Genomic DNA, 14,314 nt, shown 5'->3' with positions numbered 1-14,314 from the left:
CAGGGCAGGTACAGGGGGTTAGATACAGAGTAAAGCTCCCTCTACACTGTCCCATCAAACACTCCCAGGGCAGGTACAGGGGGTTAGATACAGAGTAAAGCTCCCTCTACACTGTCCCATCAAACACTCCCAGGGCAGGTACAGGGGGTTAGATACAGAGTAAAGCTCCCTCTACACTGTCCCATCAAACACTCCCAGGGCAGGTACAGGGGGTTAGATACAGAGTAAAGCTCCCTCTACACTGTCCCATCAAACACTCCCAGGGCAGGTACAGGGGGTTAGATACAGAGTAAAGCTCCCTCTACATTGTCAAATCAAACAGTCCCAGGGCAGGCACAGCACAGATGAGACCCAGAGTAAAGCTCCCTCTACACTGTCCCATCAAACACTCCCAGGGCAAGTACAGCACGGGGATAGATACAGAGTTAAGCTCCCTCTACACTGTCCCATCAAACACTCCCAGGGCAGGTTCTGCACTGGTTAAACACAGAGAAAAGCTCCTTCTACACTTTCCCATGAAACGCTCCCAAGGCAAGTACAGCACGGGTCCGATACAAATTAAAGCTCTCTCTGCACTATCCCATCAAACACTCCCAGGGCAGGTACAGCACGGGTTATATCCAGAGTAAATCTCCGGCTACACTGTCCCATCAATCACTCCCAGGTCAGGTACAACACGGGTTAGATACAGAGTAAATCTCCGGCTACACTGTCCCATCAAACACTCCCTGGGCAGGTACAGCACGGGTTAGATACAGAGTAAAGCTCCCTCTACACTGTCCCATCAAACACTCCCAAGGCAGGTACAGGGGGTTAGATACAGAGTTGTGCTCCCTCTACACTGTCCCATCAAACACTCTCAAGGTAGGTACAGGGGGTTAGATACAGAGTTATGCTCCCTCTACACTTTCCCATCAAACACTCCCAGGGCAGTCACAGGGGGTTAGATACAGAGTAAAGCTCCCTCTACACTGCCCATCAAACACTCTCAGGGCAGGTACAGCACGGGTTAGATACAGAGTAAAGCTCCCTCTGCACTATCCCATCAAACACTCCCAGGGTAGGTACAGCACGGGTTAGATCCAGAGTAAATCTCCGGCTACACTGTCCCATCAATCACTCCCAGGGCAGGTACAACACGGGTTAGATACAGAGTAAAGCTCCCTCTACACTGTCCCATCAAACACTCCCAAGGCAGGTACAGGGGGTTAGATACAGAGTTATGCTCCCTCTACACTGTCCCATCAAACACTCCCAGTGCAGGTAGAGGGGGTTAGATACAGAGTAACTTTCCGGCTACACTGTCCCATCAAACACTCCCAGGGCAGGTACAGGGGGTTAGATACAGAGTAAAGCTCTCTCTACACTGTCCCATGAAACACTCCCAGGGCATGTACAGGGGGTTAGATACAGAGTAAAGCTCCCTCTACACTGTCCCATCAAACACTCCCAGGTGAGGTACAGCACGGGTTAGATACAGAGTAAAGCTCCCTGAACACTGTCCCGTCAAACACTCCCGGAGCATGTACAGCATGGGTTAGATACAGAGAGTACAGTCCCATCTGCAATGTACCAACACACTCCCAGGGCAGGTCCAGCACGGGTTAGATACAGAGCAAAACACCATCGACACAGTTCCACCACACAATGCAAGGTCAGCTACAGCACGGATTAGATATGGCACAGAAAGTCCAGGGAGCTCAAACTCTGGGAGTGACACCTAATGCCTGGGGCCTATGTGACAAACAGACAGTCGTTCCGTTTTTACTGTACACACACAGAAAGCAAAGAAAGAGACTAAAGTTGGAGAGACTTTATTTGAGAGAGAGGTTCGGGATCACACAGCGTCTGCAGGTACATTTGCAGCCTTCTGCCCAGTGAGCACCGCAAGATACAGGCAATGCGATAGGCGGGAAAATTGAAATTGTGATGTAAGACTAATGTATGGAGAAAGAGTCAGACTGAACACTGTGAGTTCAAAGTAAAGTGTGACCTTAGTCTTCTATTGCAGGTCTCCAGACTGCCTCTCCAACCTGTGAAGCCTTCTGAAATATCTGTGCTCCCAAGGGATTATGGGATCCCTTGGCATTCCGGGGAATGCGCCTACTGGTGGCTGCACAGTGTAACTACAAGCCCACATATATAACAACATTCACGCAAATAGTATAACTATTGACAATGGGAGTCGATCTGGGGCCCTTATTATCCTGCTTGATCATCTCGGTGTGAAAGCTGGTGTAGTTGAATAATTTTTTGGGTCCTCGCTGGGCTGCTGTGCAGCTGGCCTTGCTGGGCTGCCTGGTGTGTTGTGTCCTGCAGGGCTGCTGTGGATGATGCGTTCTACTTCGTGATCAATGTGGTGTCAGTTCCCACTAGCGTGTGGTGTGTTGGTGGATCAAAAAATGAAGGGTCCAATGTGGGTTGCTCAGGATAGTCCGTGAATCTGAGTTTGATTTGGTCCAAGTGTTTCCGGTGAATGAGTGCATTTGAAAGTTTGACCCGACACACCCTGCTCCCCTCTTTGGCCACGACAGTGCCGGGAATCCACTTGGGACCTGGTCCATAATTTAATACAAATACAGGATCACTGAATTCAATATCGCGTGACACATTTGTGCTGTCATGGTGCGCACTTTGTTGAAGCCGCCTGCTCTCTACCTGTTTATGTATTTCAGTGTGTACTAACAACAGCCTTGTCTTAAGTGCTCTTTTCATGAGCAGTTCAGCAGGTGGGATCCCAGTGAGCGAGCAGGGTCTCGTGCGGTAGCTAAACAGGACTCGGGATAAGCGAGTCTGGGGTGAGCCTTCAGTGACCCTCTTCAAGACTTGCTTGATGGTTTACATTGCTCTCTCTGCCTGACCATTGGACGCTGGTTGACACGGCACAGATTTGACATGCTTGATCCCGTTATGATTCATGAATTCTTTGAACTCAGCATTGGGAAAACATGGCCCGTTGTCGTTCAACAGAACATCGGGTAAGCTGTGTGTGGCAAAGATGTCCCGCAGGCTTTCAGTGGTGGCAGCAGACTTGCTAGCCGACAATATCTCACATTCAATCCACTTGGAGTACGCGTCTACAACCAAAAGGAACATTTTACCAAGCATGGGCCGGCATAGTCGACGTATACCCTAGCCAAGACCTTAAACTTAGAGGCGCCTCCCTGGGTACATTGCTTAACTGCGAGCATGCGTTACATCTGTGAACGCAGGACTCTAAGTCCGCATCGATACTGTGCCACCACACGTGGGATCTGCCTATCACTTTCATCATTATGATGCCTGTGCGGGTACTTGGAGGTAATTGATGAAGGTGCCTCTGCCCTTCTTGGGGACCACTACTCGATTGCCTCACAGCAGGCAGTCTGCCGATATAGACATTTCATCTTTGCGCCACTGGAATGGCTTTATATCTTCCTGCATTTCCACTGGGACACTGGAACAACTCTCGTGAAGCACAGAGCTTTTGACTAAGGATATAAGAGGTCCTGCTTGTCCTGTGATGGGTGATTGCTCACTCTCAAATGCTTCCATAATCTTGGCTATATCTGCAGGCTGCCCATTTCCACCCCCGTGGTGGGCAATGGCAGCCTACTGAGAGCATCGGCGCAGTTTTCTGTGCCTGGCCTGTGGCGGATGGCATGGTTGGATGCGGACAACATGAACGGCCATCTCTGGATGCGGGCTGATGCGTTTGTATTTATCCCTTTACTCTCGGAAAACAGGGGTATAAGTGGCTTATGTTCAGTTTCTAATTCGAAATTTTAGCCCAAACAGATATTGATCCATTTTCATTACCCCATAGACACGCGCTAACACTGCGTTTCCAGTCATTCTGCAGACAGACTCCTCAGACAGACTCTTGGATGCATAAACCATCGGTTGCAGTTTCCTGAAATCATTAGCTTGTTACAATACACACCCGACACCGTATGACGACGCATCACATGTTCGCACCAAACGTTTACATGGATCATACAACACAGGCAATTTGTTCGAGCATCACAAGTTTCTCGCTTTTATAAAGGCCCTTTTTTGGATTTTGCCCCAAACCCATTCGCCCCTTTTCTAGTGAGACATGGAGTGCTTCTCGCAGGGTGCTGAGACCCGGTAAGAAGTTACCAAAGTAATTCAAGAGTCCCAGGAATAGCTGCAGCTCCGCCACGTTCTGTGGCCTCGGTGCGTTCTCGATTGCCTCCGTCTTCGCTTTGATGGGTCTGATGCGGTCCGCCGCATTCCTCCTTCCCAAGTAGTCCACTTCAGGCGGCAGGAAAACGCACTTTGAGCATTTTAAGGTGAGCCCCATGCGGTTGAGTCGACTAAGAACCTCCTCCAGATTCTGCAGCTGCTCATCTGTGTTCCGACCTGTGTACAAGTTGTCGTCCTAGAAGACCACGGTGTGCGGGACCGACTTCAGTAAACTTTGTATGTTTCTCTGGAATATCGCCGCCACCGATCGAATTCCAAACGGGCTTCTGTTACAAACAAAAATACTTTTGTGCGTGTTGATGCTGGTGAGAGCCTTCAATGATTTCTCCAGTTGCTACCTCAAGTAGGCTGAGGTCAGATCCAGCTTCGTGAACGCCTTTCCTCACGCCAGCGCTGCAAAGAGGTCGTCGGCTTTTGGAAGTGGGTATTGATCCTGCAGGGAGAAACGATTGATAGTTACTTTGTAATCGCCACAGATTCTGACATTGTTGTCTCCCTTGAGGACTGGAACTCTCTCGCCTTCTATCTCACTCTCGCCTTCTCTCTCTCTCTCTCTGTTTCTCTCTCTCTCTCACTCTCTTGATCGGTGAGATGAGGCCCTCGCTTTGTAGCTGGTCGAGCTCGATTTCTACCCTTTTCTCTCATCATGTGCAGTACTGCTTTCACCTTGTGATGGATGGGCCGTGCCCCCGGAATTAGGTGGATCTGCACTTTTGCTCCTTGGTATTTCCCGATGCCTGATTCGAACAGCGAAGGAAATTTGTTTCAGACCTGTGCCCATGGAGTGTCGTCAGCGGGCGATAGCTCTCGGATGTTGTCCAAGTTCCAGCGTATCTTTCCCAGCCAGCTCCTGCCGAGCAGCATGGGACCATCGCCCGGTGACAAGCAGAGTGGTAGCTTGTGCACCGCTCCATCATAGGATAACTTTATGGTAGCACTGCCTATTACAGGAATCAGTTCTTTCGTGTAAGTTCTTAGTTTCGTGCGAACTGGAGTTTTGACTGGGCTTGAGGCCTTGTTGCACCACAAAATTTCGAAAGTCTTTTCGCCCATGATGGACTGGCTCACCCATGTGTCCAGCTCCATTGACACCGGGAGTCCATTTAGTTCAACAAGTTCAACATTCAGCATTATCGGTGGACAATTCGTGGTGAATGTTTGCACTGCATGTATCTCTGCCTCCTCGGTCTGAGGCTCTGGTTCATCGTGATCCTCTGTGGATATGTTCTCCTCTGCAACATGGTGGTTTGCAGGTTGAAGAAGTTTTGCCGCTTGCCTGCACACTCGTTGGACATGTCCCATTGTTGCACAGCCCTTGTAAACGTACTCTTTGAATCGGCATGAATGGAATCGATGACTACCACGTCAGCGCCAACAAGATGTTAATGGCCTTGCCTTCATCATCCTTGATAATGGACTTTGAGTCATCTGCGGACGTGCAGCTGCAGGTATGTTTGTCCTGCCCTGTACATTATGATTCAAAAACAACATCAATTTGTTCACAGTTCTTGTAGCAGCACTTGTGTGTTGAGAGATTTGCTTCGTATTGTCACTGATGGCAATGTACGCCTGGGTTATCGTTGTGGCCTTACTCAAGGTTGGGGTCTCTACAGTCAAAGGTTTGCGAAGTATAGTCTCGTGGCCAATGCCAATTATGTATAAGTCTCCGAGCATATGCTCCAAATGTCCTTCAAATTCGCAATGTCCAGCAAGGCTTCTTAGCTCGGCGAAATAACACGCCACTTCCTGGCCTTCAGACCTTTTGTATTTATAGAACCGGTACCTCGCCATCAGAACGCTTTCCTTCGCGTTCAAATGCTCTCGGACCAGTGTGCACAAATCGTCGTACGATTTCTCTGTGGGTTTCGCTGGAGAAAGCAGATTCTTGATGAGGCCATACGTTGGTGCCCCACAGACGGTGAGGAGGATCGCCCTTCATTTGGCAGTGCTCTCTTCCCCATTCAGCTCGTTGGCCACGAAGTATTGGTCGAGTCGCTCCACAAATGTTTCCCAAACTTCTCCCTCCGAGAATTTCTCCAGGATGCTCACTGTTCTCTGCATCTTTGGGTTCGCTGTTTGTATCTTGTGGCCAGTTGGTGTGTATGGAGAAAGCGTCAGACTGAATACTGTGAGCTCAAAGTAAAGTGTGACCTTAGTCTTTTATTGCAGGTCTCCAGAGTGCCTATCAAACCTGTGAAGCCTCCTTAAATACGTGAGACCCCAAGGGATTATGGGGATGAGCCCTCTGGTGGCTGTACAGAGTAAATACAAGCACACCTATTTAACACTCTCGATATTCAGTAAGACAAGGAATTAGCTAGAAGCTTACAACCATAAATCTCTTTGTTCCCATGCTCCATTGAAAGTTTTACCATTTATTGTACATTTCCTCCCTTTACTTTCCTCCCAAAATCTATCGCAGCACATTTCTCTGCATTAAATTTCATTTCACATCTAATCCAATTACTAACCTGTGTATTGACAATGAAAGCACTTAACCTCCACTTCGCAGTTGGCCATGGGACCTTTCTGGCGTTCCCTAGAGATTTCAATCACGTGCCCCATATACCCAAGCCCAGATCATTTCTCTGTGATGGGCGGCACTGTGAGGAGTGGCGCTGTGAGGGGCGGCCCTGTGAGAGAATAGCCGAACTCTCAGGCCTGAGCCCAAACCTGAAGCAAATCTTGTTCCCAGACTGTAACAATAAACCCTAAATAATCCCAAACATGAACAGAGAATCCGATAACAAAAAAGAAGTAACCAGAACAGAAAGAATCATACTCTTAATTCAAATAATTTAAAATAATGAAAATAACTGACCCGAACTTCAGACCCTATCCCTCATAAACCTATAGGTAAAACTTGTAAACACAGACCCCAGCCCCAAAACCAAATCCTAACCCAGGACCATAAAATTAACTCGAGACCCAAGAAATCATTTTTCCAGACTCCAGCCCCAAAACCTAGTTCGGCCCCAACTCCCTAAGAACGAACCCTAAGCAGAAGTTTAAAATCTAGCCCCCAGCCCCAAATCCTAACCCTAAAACTAAATCCTAACCCTCAGAAACCTAAACACAAAACGTGTAAACACAGACTCCTACCCCAAAACCAAACCCTAACCCAGGACCCGAACCCCCCTAAAATCTAACCCTAACATAAAACATAACAGTGCAGACCACAACCCAAAACCCCAACCCTTACTCTGGATCCTAATCCCTTGAAACCGAACCTAACCTAATGCTGCACGGCCCACACCACAGCTTCCAAACTCAATCCTAACCCCAGACACTAGATCCCCAAGACTGAACACTAACCTAAAATATATTAATGCAGACCCTAACCCCAAGTCCTTTCTCTAAATGCCCCTAAATCTACCCCCACCCCTTGCCTCCGCCTCATGGAAACAGGAGCTAAACAGAAATGTGTGTAAAACAGAGTGCCAAGCCGCCCTCCCCCGAGAAGACCAGGAACCAGAAGGGCCCACAACAATCGGGAACAATAGATGACACAGCGAACCAAATCAGGAATAAAACAAAAGACTGGACTGAACGAAGAGAGTTATAACAAAAACAGAACAGAACTAACCCGCAAACTATAACAAAACCAAAAAAAGTACAAAACAAAAATAAATTTACAAATGTTTTAAAAATGATTTACTAAAATCAAAAAAACATTTTTACAGGAAGTAAGGGGAAAATGGGATAGAAAAAACTTAAAAGAGAGAAGCAAACTGTCAGAAATCAAAACATTAGACCCCCCACAAAAAATCCCAACCCTGAACCACGGGCATTCAATCAGGTGACGCATCACACACTACACACAAACATGAACAAAAAGGGGGAGGAACTCCACATTTGTACCTAACAAACAGGGAGGACCACTGATCACACAGACTCAACAGAAAAACAAGAACCATAACTCCAGACAAAGCTCAGGATTAATACCTTATCACTGCGAGGGAGGAGGTTTAAATCGTTTATTTCCCACCTCCCAAACCTTCTCGTTCCGACTGACCTGGTGGAAGGTGGAGCTCTAAACTCTCCATAACCTCTCACTGTAAGTTTCTCGATCTGATACCCTCTGACCCTTGAGCCCCACGACCCGTTTGCTTTTCCTGGTCTGTGATGAAGCCCCAGTAAGGGCGAAACGTTTGGCCTCTCGACTATAATTAGCCATCAAGACGATGGATCATGAAGTGAGGGTAAACCTGACCCCATCCCCACCAAAAACCCCAACTTACTTTTCTCCCCCAACCCTTGGGAAATTTCTCCCTCACTCTCTCCACACTTCCAACCCACCGTGTCAGTCTTTTTCTTGAAAAAAAAGCCTCTCTCTCATTTGAGAAGGAATTTTTTATCCCACTGGTTCTGAATCTGTGGAATTCTCTGCCCAAGGAAGCAGTAGAGGCTAGTTTATTGAATGTATTCAAGTCACAGATAGATAGATTTTTAACCAATTAGGAAATTAAAGATTATGGGGAGAGGGCGGGTAATTGGAGCTGAGTCCACGGCCAGATCAGCCATGATCTTATTGAATGGCGGAGCAGGCTCGAGGGGCTAGATGGCCTACTCCTGTTCCTAATTCTTATGTTCTTATTTCCCTTCTTAACAAAAGATGTTCTGCATACCAGCTCTAATTGTACTGCTATTTAGAACTAGTAGGATACGCGTTTGGTGCGGGACTGATATTTCTCTGCTCCCCGTCCCCCGCTGCCCAACAGAAAACTATTGCCATCGAACCACTACGTACACGCACACCTCGAGGGTCACCTCGAGTCTCGTCGCCGAGAGCATGCAGAAATCTAGCGCAGGCAGCGGAAGGAGCACGCGGCAAACCAACCCCACACTCCCGTACAATCACCGACTGTCTGACCCATCCGTGACAGGGACTGTGATTCTCGTATTGGACTGTTCCTCATAGGCAGTCCCTCGGAATCGAGAAAAACTTGCATTCATTCGTAAAATGAGTCCTTAGGTGGCTGAACAGTCCAATACGAGAACCACAGTCCTTGTCACAGGTGGAACAGACAGTGGTTGAGGGAAAGGATGGGTGGAACGGGTTTGCCGCACGCTCCTTCCGCTGCCTGCGTTTGATTTCAGCATGCTCTCGGCGACGAGACTCGAGCTGCTCAGTGCCCTCCCCGATACACTTCCTGCCCTTAGGGCGGTCTTTGGCCAGGGACTCCCAGGTGTCAGTGGAGATATTGCACTTTATCACGGAGGCTTTGAGGGTGTACTTGCAACGTTTATTCTGCCCAACTTTGGCTCGTTTGCTGTGAAGAAGTTCAGAGTAGAGCGCTTGCTTTGGGAGTCTCGTGTCGGGCAGGCCAACACTGTGGCCTGCCCAGCGGAGCTGATCGAGTGTGGTTAGTGCTTCAACCCTGGGGATGTTGGTCTGGTCGAGGACGCTAACGTTGGTGCCACTGTCCTCCCAGGGGATGTGCAGGATCTTGCGGATCCTCGACTGTTCAGTCACCTGAGAATTCACTTTTAGAATGGAAGCAAGTCTTCCTCGATTCCCAGAACTGCCTGTGATGATGACACACACATGATTTCAGAAAATAAATTTTAAAACAATCAAAGGAAAAAGTGGTTCCTAAATTCTCCCTCCTCCTCCCCCCACGTGGTCCTCCAACGTGGCATGGACTCTGATCAACCCGCTCAGACTATTAACAATTAAAATAATCCCACCTTCCCAATCCTACAACCGAATTAATCATTAAAACAATCCTCACCCAAATACAGATATTGTTAAAATAAATACAAAAATAACAAAAAACAACTAATAACATTTAAAATCTTCAAAATACAAATCAGCACATCAACGTACATCAATCAATCTTCCCGAAAGAAGGTAATAGCAATTTAAAATCAACCACCTTCAAAATCCGGAGACAAATCCCTTCGCCGGGAACAACACTGCACCCTCGGCCGAACCTTAATTCCAGCCTGAGGCTTTTAAGCGGCACTAGGCCCTAAAATAACCAACAACGAATTGACCCGACTATTCGATCCATAAAAGCCACAAAAATTAAAGAGCCCACCCCCCACACACAACATAACCAAAACCCCACACACACACAACCGAACCGAGACACCACCCACAAACACACAACATAACAGAGACCCCACACACAACCGAACCGAGCACACCCCCACACATAAACTATACGAGACCCCCCACCACACACACTCAAAATAACCGAGACCCCCTCCCCACACAATCTAACCGAGACCCCCCACACACACAACCTAACCGAGACCACCACCCACACACACAACCTAACCGAGACCCCCCCACACACACAACCTAACCGAGACCCCCCACACACACAACCGAACCGAAACCCCCCCCACACACACAACCGAACCGAGACCCCCCACAAACACACAACCTAACCGAGACCCCCCACACACACACAAACTAACCGAGACCCTACCCCCCACACACACAACCGAATCGACTCCCCCCACCACACAACCTAACCGATAACCCCCCACCTTCACAACATAACCTGAGCCCCCCCACACATAACCTGACCGATACACCCCCACACAACCTAACCGATAACCCCCCCACACACACAATTTAACCGAGACCTCCCCACACACACAACCAAACCGAGACACCCCACACACACACAATTTAACCGAGACCTCCCCACACACACAACCTAACCGAAACCCCCCACACACACACAATTTAACCGAGACCCACTCACACACACAACCTAACCGAGACACCCCACACACACAATTTAACCGAGACCCTCCCCACACACACAACCTAACCGAGACCCTCCCCACACATACAACCTAACCGAGACCCACTCACACACACAACCTAACCGAGACACCCCACACACACAATTTAACCGAGACCTCCCCACACACACAACCTAACCGAAACCCCCCACACACACACAATTTAACCGAGACCCACTCACACACACAACCTAACCGAGACACCCCACACACACAATTTAACCGAGACCCTCCCCACACACACAACCTAACCGAGACCCTCCCCACACATACAACCTAACCGAGACCCACTCACACACACAACCTAACCGAGACACCCCACACACACAATTTAACCGAGACCCACTCACACACACAACCTAACCGAGACACCCCACACACACAATTTAACCGAGACCCACTCACACACACAACCTAGCCGAGACCCCCCACAAAACCTAAGCGAGACCCCCCATACACAAGCTATCCCAGAGCCCTCCTTCCCGCACACAACCTATCCGAAATCCCACAGCAAGGTCCATTTGCACAAAATCAAAAATACATTTCGTTTTCAAAAAAATAAAATCGTCGTTCCCAGCAAAACAAAAGGCCCCAACAAACGGAGGTCATCATCGTCATAGACAGTCCCTCGGAATCGAGGAAGACTTGCTTCCACTCTAAAAATGAGTTCTCAGGTGACTGTACAGTCCAATACGAGAATTACAGTCTCTGTCACCGGTGGGACAGACAGTGGTTGAGGGAAGGGGTGGGGAGTCTGGTTTGCTGCATGCTCCTTCCACTGCCTGCACATGATTACTGCATGCTCTCTGTGATGAGTCTAGAGGTGCTCAGCACCCTCCAGGATGCACTTCCACTTAGCGCGGACTTTGGCCAGGGACTCCCAGGTGTCAGTGGGGATGTTGCATTTTATCAGGGAGGCTTTGAGGGTGTCCCTGTAACGTTTACTCTGCCCATCTTTGGCTCGTTTGCCGGGAAGGAGTGCTGAGTAGAGCGCTTGCTTTGGGAGTCTTGTGTCTGACGTGCGGACAATGTGGCCTACCCAGCGGAGCTGATCAAGTGTGGTCGGTGCTTCAGTGCTGGGGATGTTGGCCTGGTCGAGGACACTGATGTCGGTGCATCTGACTCCCAGGGGATTTGTAGGATCTTGCGGAGTCATCATTGGTAGTATTTCGCCAGCGATTTGAGGTGCCTACTGTACATGGTCCATGTCTCTGAGATATACTGGAGGGCGGGTATCACTGCAGCCCTGTAGACCATGAGCTTGCTGGCAAATTTGAGGAACTGATTTTCGAACACTCTTTCACTCAGCCACCGCTCTCTCCAACCCAGACAAATAATCAACGGACCCACTCTCCACAACCTAAAAAATTAGCAAGCCCATCAATTCCCACCTCCACCCTCCCGCCCCCATGTAACTGAAACTTAATCCACAAATGTTTAAATGAATAAAATGGGAAGACACAGACTCAGGAACACACGGCTCCACGCTGTGACCAATCAACATTCAGCCAAACAGCAGCAACAGCCTCCGTCTCCAACAGGCAGATTCCACAGGATCCTTCAACGGCTTAAACAATAACAATAACTCCCCAATTAACATCCATAACTTAGAACACCGGGAATAATATTATTAATAAATCCAAAACATACTATTGACTTACTTACAATTAATACGTTCCCTAACTTACAGACACCAATTGGATAAATAGTAAGGAACTAACAACCCACATAAAAACCAATTTTAAACGACAAACACAAACCGACCCCCACACAAAAAATAATAACCCTGCCGAAACCAACACCATCATAAGAGGGACTGCATATAAACACAACCCAATCTCCATCAACTTAATCTCTTGGCACAATTCAATTTACCATCAATTTAATTATTAATAAAACACTTAAGAACATAAGAACATAAGAACATAAGAATTAGGAACAGGATTAGGCCATCGAGCCCCTCGAGCCTGCTCCGCCATTCAATAAGATCATGGCTGATCTAGTCGTGGACTCAGCTCCAATTATCTGCCCTCGCCCCGTAACCCTTAATTCCCTTATTGGTTAAAAATCTATCTCTCTTTGACTTGGAAACATTCAATGAGCCAGCCTCAACTGCTTCCATGGGCAGAGAATTCCACAGATTCACAATCCTCTTGGAGAAGAAATTCCTTCTCAACTCGGTTTTAAATTAGCTCCTCCGTATTTTGAGGCTGTGCCCCCGAGTTCTAGTCTCCACCAACAATGGAAACAACCTCTCTGTCTCTATCTTGTCTATCCATTTCCTGATTTTAAATATGTCTATAAGATCCCCCCTCATCCTTCTGAACTCCAAGGAGTAAAGACTCAGTCTACTCAATCTATCATCATAAGGTAACCCCCTCTTTTCTCGAATCAGCCGAGTGAATCGTCTCTGTACCCCTTCCAAAGCTAGTATATCCTTCCTTAAGTAAGGTGACCAAAACTGCACGCAGTGCTCCAGGTGCGGCCTTACCAATACCTTATACAGTTGCAGCAGGACCTCCCTGCTTTTGTACTCTATCCCTTTCGCAATGAAGGCCAACATTCCATTTGCCTTCCTGATTACCTGCTGCACCTGCAAACTAACCTTTTGGGACGGGGGCCGGCGCCTCACAACTTGAGCTGCCTCGGGGAAATCCCCTCCGTGCCTTTCAGTTCCGCGCGAAGGGGTTTCTTGTACGGGCTGCTCCTGCACACTCTCAACTTTGCCATCCTCGCCGGCCGTCCGGACACGCCATGGCGTACCATCTTGCCGTCCGAAGGAGGCGGGGGTCCCCGATGGAGGGCACTCTACGCAGGGGTCCTCCCACTATTCATCGGGGACTTGGCCTGGAGGGTGGTGCACGGAGCAGTGCCGTGCAACAAATTTTTAAGCCGGTTCACGGACTCCCAGGCCGCCTGCAATTTCTGCGGTCTGGAGGAGACCGTGTTCCATGTTTTTATTGAATGCACAAGGTTGCAGCCCCTGTTCCATTATTTGAAGGGGCTGCTCCTGAAATTCTGGCTGCACTTCAGTCCCACTCTCCTGATCTTTGGGCACCCTGTGCGGAGGGGGGCGGGTAGGTCCGAGGGCCTCCTCGTAGGACTGCTCCTGGGCACGGCCAAGGGAGCCATCAGCCGGTCCAGGCAGCGGGCGGTCGAGGGGGTCGTTCAACCTGACTGCCTGCCTCTCTTCCGCTCTTACATCCAGTCCAGGGTGTCCTTGGAGATGGAGCACGCGGTGTCCACCGGTACGCTCGCGGCCTTCCGCGAGAGGTGGGCGCCTGAGGGACTGGAGTGCATCATCACGCCCGGCAACCAAATTTTAATTTGATTTTCCGTT

Source organism: Pristiophorus japonicus, unplaced genomic scaffold (assembly GCF_044704955.1).
Source record: "Pristiophorus japonicus isolate sPriJap1 unplaced genomic scaffold, sPriJap1.hap1 HAP1_SCAFFOLD_162, whole genome shotgun sequence".
In the NCBI taxonomy this organism is placed as follows: Eukaryota; Metazoa; Chordata; class Chondrichthyes; family Pristiophoridae; genus Pristiophorus; species Pristiophorus japonicus.
This window is presented reverse-complemented; position numbering follows the sequence as displayed.